Source organism: Apaloderma vittatum, unplaced genomic scaffold (genome assembly GCF_000703405.1).
Source record: "Apaloderma vittatum isolate BGI_N311 unplaced genomic scaffold, ASM70340v1 scaffold21596, whole genome shotgun sequence".
NCBI lineage: Eukaryota > Metazoa > Chordata > Aves > Trogoniformes > Trogonidae > Apaloderma > Apaloderma vittatum.
In genome coordinates, this window is record NW_009720361.1 from 62,188 (window position 1) to 72,657 (window position 10,470).

Here is a 10,470-nt window from a genome sequence, read left to right on the forward strand (position 1 = left end):
TGCTTTACTTGAAATATTTACATTTAAATTTTAGGGTCTTTGTTAGAAAATCAACTAAAAGATTACTTTGCAAAGCTATTAACCATCATGTCTGAGCTTCATGGTTTAGTAATTCACAGGAGCATAACAATCATGAATACCTGTGAAATGAAAGTTAACTGCAGATCAAGTCTAATAGGACGGAAAGTTAATTAAAAGAAGCTAAAAAATCTTATCATATTAGGCTTTCCTTTGCGATGAAGTAAGACATTATATGGTTAGATTTTAATAGGAAAGTCTATTACTTTCTCATAGACTCTAATTTCCTTTAACTGTATGAGCCACAAAATTTTCTCATGCAGCTTTTTTTTTTCCTCATGAATTCATTATTCTTATTCATATTTTAATTCTAATTGGTGGTCTTAAGCACAATCAAACAGAGATGGAACTGGAAATATTATGTTAAAAGAACAAACATTTTATTTGGATAATTTTGCCATTGGCAAAACTTGCAGCTTTGAACTTTGTGAATGAATTAAAAAGGTGTTCAAATTCTAACCTTGGTGCCCTGAAATTTACTGGCCTATTAGCGTATTAATGAACAGCACTGTTTTGAAGTGATTTCTACTACATACTACACAGGTACATGCAAAGGATTTTCTCCTCAACTTCTAATCATTTCAGGTGCCTCACTCTTGGCTATGTGAATGCCCTATGTTTTCAGAAGTTTGTCTTTGCTTGCTTTTGTCTAAGGGATTCATACAAGACACTCAAATAAATAGCTTTGATATAAGTTGCCATTGCTGCATTATAGCTCCATCGCAATTCTTTATTATTATCTTATTTCACTGTCTGGTAATTCGACAGTGGAAACCTCAGCTGAAAAATACAGAGAAAGGGAACCAAGGGACAATTCAAACATATAACTAAACAGCGAAGAGTTCAGTACAGACGCACTAAGCTTTGGGATGAAAGCTGTATCTGCTCTGTCTTCATAGGTAGGGAAGCAGTGCATGGAGCTAAGTGAAAGCACTTCTTTTCCCCCCTTTCCTCAGCTTCACCTTTCTCTTAGAAAAATACATTCCACTTTGAAAACTGTGCCATGGAGTTTCATGTCTAGTATGTCTCAGTGGATGTATTTCCAACTGGAAAAGTATCTGATCTATTTCCAGCTCTAAAGATATTCCAGCTAACTGCCAGACCAAGTTTGGGATCTGAGAGTCAAGTTCAGGTTTCCTATCATCACAACTCATAAGGAAAGACTGAAGGTCAACATATGCCCTCAGTGACCTTGTAGCTTCAGTGGTTTTACAGAAATATGACTGACTAAACCTGTAAGTTGGATGCAGGTAACTCACTCCAATGGAGAAACAGAATGGAATGCAGCACCCAACTCCAGAGCTGTGTGGGCTCCACAGGGACCAACAGGTTACAAACCCACTAAAGCCAGTGGATTGGACTCTAAAGCAAACACATGCATCAGTGAGGATGAGGAAAGACTATTTGTGTTTGCTCACCTGCAGCACTCGCGTACAGCTATGGGTGAAATTGTTTTTTTTGCTTTAACAAGTATGGATTTTCATACTGAAAAAAATAATTTTATTCAGAAATATTTCATCTCCTTTATTAGTGAAATTCTTCTTTTAATCTCAACAGTAATTTTTCCTCCTCCCACCTCTGCAACTGTTGTGTGTTTTATAAATCCTTTTCTCCATGCATCTCTCAAATCTTTTCCACATTTCTCTCAACTAAAGCTTGCTAGTGAGTCACCTAGGGAAGCATCCTTCTAACTTCTCTGATTATGATATTTATAAAGGTGAGACAACAGTATTCATCCCCCTTACTAAAGGTCTGAAAAGTTTCTTTTTAATACCTGCAAATCATTTTTGGACTCTGAGATAAACAATGCTACTGAAGTACTAACAATATATTTCCAGTCAAACATGGTACCTGACACATAGGGCTGGGTGTTCTATCAGATAAGACCACGAAGATCCAGAACACAGTCAAGTGCAGAAATAAAAATTGAAGTTGCAGTGACTTTAAAGACAGAACATATTTTCTAACCGAAAGAGGGTTTGTCTCTGCTCTTTTCAAGAATACAAACATGCAGAGTACAGATGCACCAGCTGGCCACAAAAAAGTAAGCAAAAGTCAGAAGTTGCCTGATCTAAGAAAACAAACAGGCATTTCTCATGTGTTTAAACTGCATAAAGTAGGACATTGCAATGATATACAGTAAGAAATGTAGATATGCAACTTATACAAACAAGCTGTTGTGCTCTACAGCAGAGCTTTGAAATGCTCTGGCTGTAGTCTTTCCTCTATGTTAAACTATACAGATTTTTTTTTCCCAGACCTTGTTATTTAAGGTCTAGCTAATGCTATACAGTGATATTTCTTTTCACAGATAGCCAAACAAATTCAGCTATAATCCTAGAAACTGCTAAAGACTTTCTACTTTCATTAATCCCAGTGAAAACTGAAGGCCCTCAACATCTCATCAGGCTGCCAGATTTTCCAGCCATGTGGTTAATGTAATTAGCAATTATGCATGCACATGCATATATACAGGAGTCTACACACAATTCTTTGAATTTTTTGGCCACAAAAATATTTAATTTGCATCCAGATTCCAAACTGCTATGGAGACCCAAGTGCTGACTGCTTCCTTTTCCAAAAGAAAAATCAACATCCCGTTCATAAATGCTTGGGACAAAAGGTTTGGAAGAGAGTAATAAACAAGCAAAGAATGTGGTGAAAAAGTTCTGCTGTTGGTATTTTAAGCCTATTATCAAATGTATTTTCCCAGGAAGGCCTTGTGCATACAATTTATTATTTCATGCATGCAATGAATTCCTAATTCAGTCTCTGATCTGATATTCAGTTCTGTCAAACCATCTGACATTTGAAATGTAAGAGCATGATCTGCTACTCACCTGCAGCAGTTTTACACTGATAATAATGCTTATATGCATTATTGCTAACTTAATATTAGCACTAAGTGAGAGGTAGAGCATGTGCATCATTTCTTTTAAGTAGAATCACAGAGACCTGGGGACCAGTACAGGACACTACCAGCACTTACGTTTTCATACCTAAGATATTTGCTAGAACTATCTGAAATCTGTCAGCATATTACATAACTGAATAATACTGTGTTATGTACATATAGATATGTTTATACATGCATATACACATATATATGTATGCATATTTTTCCCTTAATTCCTTAATTCTAGCACCTTTCGCATTGCTCCAGTCAGAGACGCAGATCTCAGATTTCTTGGATTTTATAAAAGAAAACTGCATTTGTCATCCCTTAATCCTCTGTTGCAGAGAATCTCTTTCCTTCACACCAGTTCCCTACGCTTATTAAGCTTTCCAACTATTTTCAGAAATCAGGCTGTGTATAAGCAAGGGCTTCACTGTAATGGAGCAGAGAGATAACAGTGCCTCTCTACACGGCTTTGTCACTGCTACCCCTGAAATGATGTGTACGGTTCTACGTGTTTCATTATCAGAAAAGAACAGCACAAGACAAAACAACAGAGAAAACTGATAAAGAACTGCTGTTCAACAAGGAACAAGAATCATTGCTCTAAGCTGATGTCTAAAATCTTTAACTTCACTGTAGATAGCTCAGTTGTCTTGTTTTGCATTTGCTGAAATCTCCCTTGAATCAGAAAATTAATTCAATATGACAGACCAGAGTAAAAGCTGTCATGGCCCTAACATGACTGGATCCCCAGAAAAATGACCTCCTGGAGTGTGTATCTGACAGAAGGTTTAAGAAATCTGTAGGATCAAAATGCAGCCTTTGTTTAAAGGTGAAGGAGAGATTAACTGAGGTTTGAAAGTGAAAGAAGAATTAAGATTCCAAGGTCTTATTTCAAGTCCTGCCATTTTGATAGTCCTTAAGGCTCTGGTCCACAAAAGGATTAACTCTCTCTTGCCAGCATATAAATCTAAAATTTAGATCACAGAATCATAGAATCATAGAATTGTCAGAGTTGGAAGGGAACTTAAACATCATAGAATCACAGAATCCTCGAGTTGTCAGAGTTGGAAGGGGCCTCGAAAGATCATCTAGTCCAAATCCCCTGCCAGAGCAGGATTCCCTAGGGCAGCAGCACAGGAACGCATCCAGGCGGGTTTTGAAAGTCTCTAGTTCCAATCCCCATGCCATGGGCAGGGACATCCCCCACTAGACCATGTGGCCCAGAGCTCCATCCAGCCTGGCCTTAAAAACTTCCAGGGAAGGGGCTTCCACCACCTCTCTGGGCAACCTGTTCCAGTGTCTCACCACCCTCATGATGAAGAACTTCTTCTTAAAGTCCAATCTGAACCGATCCATCTCTAGCTTCAATCCATTCCCTCTAGTCCTATCACTACCTGACATCCTAAAAAGCCCCTCACCAGCTTTCTTGTAGCCCCCTTGAGATACTGGAAGGCCACAATAAGGTCTCCTTGGAGCCTTCTCTTCTGCAGACTGAACAGCCTCAACTCCCTCAGTCTGTCTTCATAGGAGAGGTGCTCCAGCCCTCTGATCATCCTTGTGGCCCTTCTCTGGACACGCTCCAGCACATCCATATCTTTCTTGTGCTGTGGGCTCCAGAACTGGAAGCAGTACTCCAAAGCAAGTGCTCAGCTGAACTAATATCCACTAATATCCATAATATCCAGAGGAGCTGCTGGAAAAATTGTGGCAATATAGCTACAGAATGCTGTTGGAGCTATTGGACATTCACACGTGCAGCCATCTCCCGGATCGAATTGCTAAAGTTAATGTTAAGCATGCTTAACCTGTAGCTGGCACCAGAGAACAAATCCCAATAAAACACAAGAAACAATATTGCTTTTACAGGAATTTTAAGGCAAAAGCAGTAGGTATCAATACCTATTCATATTCTAAATATCATCACAAAGCTGGGCCTTCACAAAAAGTCTGGGTTTAAAAGTACTCTAAATGGCTGTTCCCTCATTTGGTGCTCAGACTTCTAATTAATTATCTTTAATACAAGCTAAGCAAATTCGGTACTGAAAAAGAAACAAAACCACTCAAATTCCTCAGGATACTTAAACACTTCCATGTGAATGTAATGTTCTTACACGAGGAACACCAAGCCTGGCAGCTCTTAAGAGTTTCTTAAACTATGTGAATTGGCAGCTTGGGTTTGGACACTTGCCACCTACAAGACCGGCCAACAGAAAACTTGCAGCTTGTCATCAGGAAGGAAAGGTCATCTGGGAGGCAAAGAAGAAAGAAATCACCAGAAGAGTAATAAATGTACTATTGGACTAGTACAGCAGGTTTCCCTGCTCTTCCTGTATGGAGGAAGAATTACTAACTGAGCAAGCTAGACACACAAATGGCTGCTTTTATCTTTAAACAATCCTGTTATTAGAATAAAGGTGCTCCAGGCAGAACATTTGCAGTTTGTTTTACCAGCTGTTTCGAAAAATATCGCCTTAGTGAAGGAGACTTTTTTTCCCCCTCTCTCTCCAAAATAATTTCTGTTTGCTTTTCCTTTTCAATGAAAAAGTGATAGATATGGAAAACAGCATATGTGGAAAAGATCACACTACTTCAGGGACAGACTTTTACCATTGCTATTCAAAATATAATGAAAAGCTATGAATGAAACAACTGAAGATGCTGAAATACACTGGCCCAACTCCTTTGATAAATGTAATCAAACGTTTTATTCTTCAAACACAATTGGTACAGAGTGAGTGACAGATGTTTCCTATGGAGAAAAGTGTGGTTTAAGGTTCTGGAGAACCTAATGGGAAGAAAGGAAGTTGAAAAACTGAAAAGGAGTAGTAAAAAGGAGTAATTAAAGGTGAAGGTTACCAGTCATATTTTCAGGAATTAAAAAAAAAGAGACAACTATAGTGAAATACCCATACAATACTTACGACTACAAAACTTAAGCTTACTTTGTTTTGTAATAAGATACTTTGTTAGAATGTGAACTTTATTCTTTTATATTTTAAAACCCCATCAATTTCAAAATGAAAAGATATTTTTAAGAAAAAGGCTGAAATTTGCATTTTAAGAGTCATTAAACATTTTCTTGGTTTGGATTTGACACAGACCATTCAGAGGAAACTAGATGGAGTCCCCACAGTACTTTGCCAAAACCAAATCTTCACCTTTTATCAAAAAAGAACTAGGGGACAAACAGTTCCAGTTACCTTCTGGTCTTTGTGTTCCCTTCGGGCTTATCCAGCATGTTTAAGCACATGAAGTAAAGGGTTTCAGGCAAACCTGAAAGCCTCTCAGTTATCAGAAAATAAAACTCACATATTATATATCATTTCATACTCTGAGGTCACTCACTCTACTACTCTACGGTTGTGTGAGGCATATTGTAGCATTTTTTCCAGAAGAAGGCTACCCATCAACCACTGGAATAAGGGCAGATCTGGTAGTATGTTCACTCAAAAAAAGTACTTTTTATTTGATTCAGATAGATATATACATACTCCCGCTACACTGCCAAGTCCCTTGACTTTCTCTCCAGCTATCAAACCTTCCTTAATCCTCCCCATAGCTCTCAGAGAGTCCCATTTCCCCAGCAGAGAGAAGTGATTCAGAGCCTTGCCAGAGGCACCTCCCTGCTGCAAGTTCAGATGTGTGCTAGAGGCCTCTACTTCAGACCATGCCCAGATCTCAAACCTGAGAGTCGCACAAAACACGTCCCCCAAAATGCTAGGACATACTAGCTGCTTTCTGAGTTATATAAAAGCCAAAGACTTGATTTAACAGAACTTAACTGGAGTATGAGAAAGAGGACAAGGCAAGATTCTATCTATTCGTTCCACATTTGCCTTTTAAAGCTTCTGAACAAGTTTATTCTACTCTATTTCACTTTCCCTGGCCCTTTTAGCCAGTACATAAACATAGCGTTAACAGATATGTAAGTATACACACAGAAAGACAGCGCCTGCATGCATGTGCTTTGCAATAATTTAATGATCCATGTTTCAATGCTAAGAGTTATACAGAACCATAAATTCGAGGGGAAATACAGATCTTCACGCACTCCATAGTAGACTTGTGGCTTCATGGAGAGAAGCCAGAAGAAGAAATTAAAATTGTATTTTGATACACTACAAAATACCCTGAACTACTTACAGGGCTACTTTTGCTCTTTTTGCCTGTCAGATATAAAACTGATGAAGCCCTCAAGGTTTCATCAGTGAAGATGAGTATTCGCTAAAACTAGTATCTAAAATCAGTCATACTGGTTTCAGTATTAGAGAAAAAAAGACATCAGTTTAAAAAAATCTAATAAAAATTAAGCTCAAAATTGCCTTGCACTTCCGCTGTCCCGCAGAGACAGAACAACTTTTTTCCACTTTTTGGTGCTGCTGACATTTGTTGTTCTGATACTGAGATGTAGTAAAATCAGTGAAGAGATAAAAGCGTTGGAATTTTCTTGTTGCTGTAAAGTAAGCTAATTTTGAGATTTTGCATGTTTGTCTGTAAAATAGTTGTAATTCCTCCAGAATGCCAAAAGATGATCCCTATAACACCACATCATGGGACCAAGCAACTTCAGTTTTTATGAGACTCAGTAGAAGTAGAAAAACTAACGAGTCCTTGAGTGTGGTCCTTTTGCAAGGTTTTAACACTGTATTTAATAGTGTAATGAAAATACAGAATGAAGTATGCTGTCAAATTAGTTGACATCTGAGATTTCAAATCGAGACAGTCTAATGACTTTTTTTGCTTCCATCCTTGGTTCCAAAACTTGTATGACCTTCATCTCCTGCTCCACATGCTGCATTTAAGGTGTTAACGCTTCATTTAGGAACTGGGATTCCCAGCTGCTTACAGTTGGGATAAAACACTGATTTCTAGCTCTTGTGAATAATAAATTGGAACTGAAATAGAGAGGCAGAATGAAGGCAAGGTAAGAACCCCTTTGACATAATTATAAACTTTGATGTCTCATGATCTACTCGGGTTGAAAATGGAAGTAGAATAGGTTTTCCTGCTCTACAGTGGTATTGTTCCAGGTGTGATAGTTCATGTGAATATCAGTAGTTTTGGGTATCTAATACATAAGGCATCTTCAAGTCTATGCATGATGACCAGAAGAAATATAGAATAAAACCCTTTAGAAGCAAATGTGTATCTCTGTCCTTAGTATGTGTAAATGCTCAACATGTTTTCTCTCTTGCAGATACTATGTATCTTTCAGAAATAAGATAGATTCTTTATGCTTAAAGCTAATTAATCAGTTGCTATAGACATTTAAGGGTCTAATATACATACATTTGCTTTTTATGCAAAATCTGTTCCTGAATCATGCGCTAGCTCTTCTCTTCTACCAAATGTGTCATTGGCTATTTTTTCTTTCTTTCCCATATATTTTATGAAGCTTAAAATCAAAGCTAACAGGGACAAAAAGCAAGTCCCAGCAGGTTGAAAATATCATGTTTTAGTATTTTAGACATGTGTCAGCTTGATAACATAGGCACAGCACTAGAGGGATTGCCAGAATGTGACAGTGCACATGGCTTCAAGTTTAGAGAACACGCTTTATAAAAAGACTGGAAGGCAGCAAGGGCAAGGTAGACAGACTGTGGGTCTGATCCTGATTTCCTCCTGATCTTAAATGCAAAATCAGGGAAATTTACACCAGCTAAGTCAGGCTGGAGAAACTATGAATTTTTTGAAGCACAATTCTAATCAGGATTCAAGTTCAAGTGAAAGAAGTGCTGATATAAAATACCTGTATATTGCAGTCCACTTCTGACATTAATTTATATAGCCTGAGCATGTTTCATTCCACTGCATGTGTTAACTCTAGAGGAAAAAGTGATATTTAATGAAAGTGGTAACACACCAATGTTCCCTAACATGAAAATTTTTGGCTTGTATCCCTCACTTGCTTCTGTCTGCATTAACAGATGAGGAGCTATATCTACTTCATAAAAATATGCAATAATTTTACTTGTCAGAGCAAGTAAAGATAGCACTTAGTACTAAAAGCTTAACAATAACGTAGTTTGCTTGTAAATTTTTGGTAGTTACAGTACAGTACTATTTTTCTCTATTGCACAGCGGTTTGCACCTGAATATCAAAGTCCATTAAAATATTAATTAAATCTTCTTTCCCTTCATCTCCACCTCATTTAGCTAAGTATTTCATTTAGCCAAGTATTTCATTTAGCCTGCCTTACAGGTAGGCAAATGAGCAATATAGATGCACAGTCAGAGAAGGAATCAAGAAGAGAGCTGGGAGCAGTACACCAGAGTTCAGGCTTTTCATGCTTTGCTTTAACAACTCTATCCTCAGCTCTCTCCCTTGCTCGGTGACAAACATCACGACAGCCAAAGCCAGCAGCCTGCCCTGAGACAGAAAAAAAAGGCATGTACTACCTATTTTAAGTGCCAGAAGTCCATATACATACTACTGGGATAAAGCAGAGCACAACAGGACCTGCCGCGGCACCTCTGCCTTTCAGGGAGCCTCTCGCTCCCTGCAGCGAAGGGCTGGTCGCGGGCACCACAAGGGCTACGAAAGGCAAACAAAAGCAACTGTTCAGCAGTACACAGCAGCTTTACCATAGCCTGGAGGTTACTGTCCTGACGCCTGGACACTTGATTTACTCATCACAGGACTCCAATGTGAAGGTTACCCTGAACTTCATGATGCAGAGGGCTAAAACTCCGAATTGTTCTGCTCCAGTAATTTGCCACTTGAACTAAAAAAAACTGTTGCTTTTGCTTTTGGCCTCTGTCACGGTCTCTCTGGCAGAGGGCAGCATTACACAAACACACGAGCTTGTTGATTATAATGTAATGTTATAAGCAGTTACTTTATTTAGGCAATTGCCAGGAAAAAGCTTTAGAGCCAGTAGAAATTAACAGTTGGAAAAAACACACAGAGCTCTAAAATTTAAACTGAACAAACTTTAAATATTGATTTGGCTTTGCTATAGTTAATAGCACTCATTAATGTTTCTCAGATCATATGCAAATTAAGAAAACTGAACTGAGCATAAGATTATTTGTTCTTCTTGGCGAAAGACAAGCTTCTTTCTATTCTTCTGCAAGTAAAAGAAACGTATCTTGGATAAGTTAAACAAAAATGATAATTAAATATTTCCATGTTGGAGACCTGAACATATCCCATCATTTCCCGCTTCTGGTAACTTAGCTTAAACAGGTAAGCCTTAGCTCATGCTCCTGTGAGGAAAGTTCACAGATTTCACTATCTCCTCTTCCTGCAAAACAACTGGGATGTTAGCTAGCTAAAAGTGCGTGTAAGCACGCTTTTTGTGATGTCATGAACATTATCTGCAAGAAAACTGGCTGCCTCTTCCCCCACTAACTTGAGCTGATCCACTGATGCCAGCTGACATATCCTAGTGCACTGAGGCCTTCTGTGCCACTATAGCCCGACTAGTGCATTCACAGAACTACAGGCACCAGGAAACACGCCACTGTAAGAGCCAAAGGATGTTTGT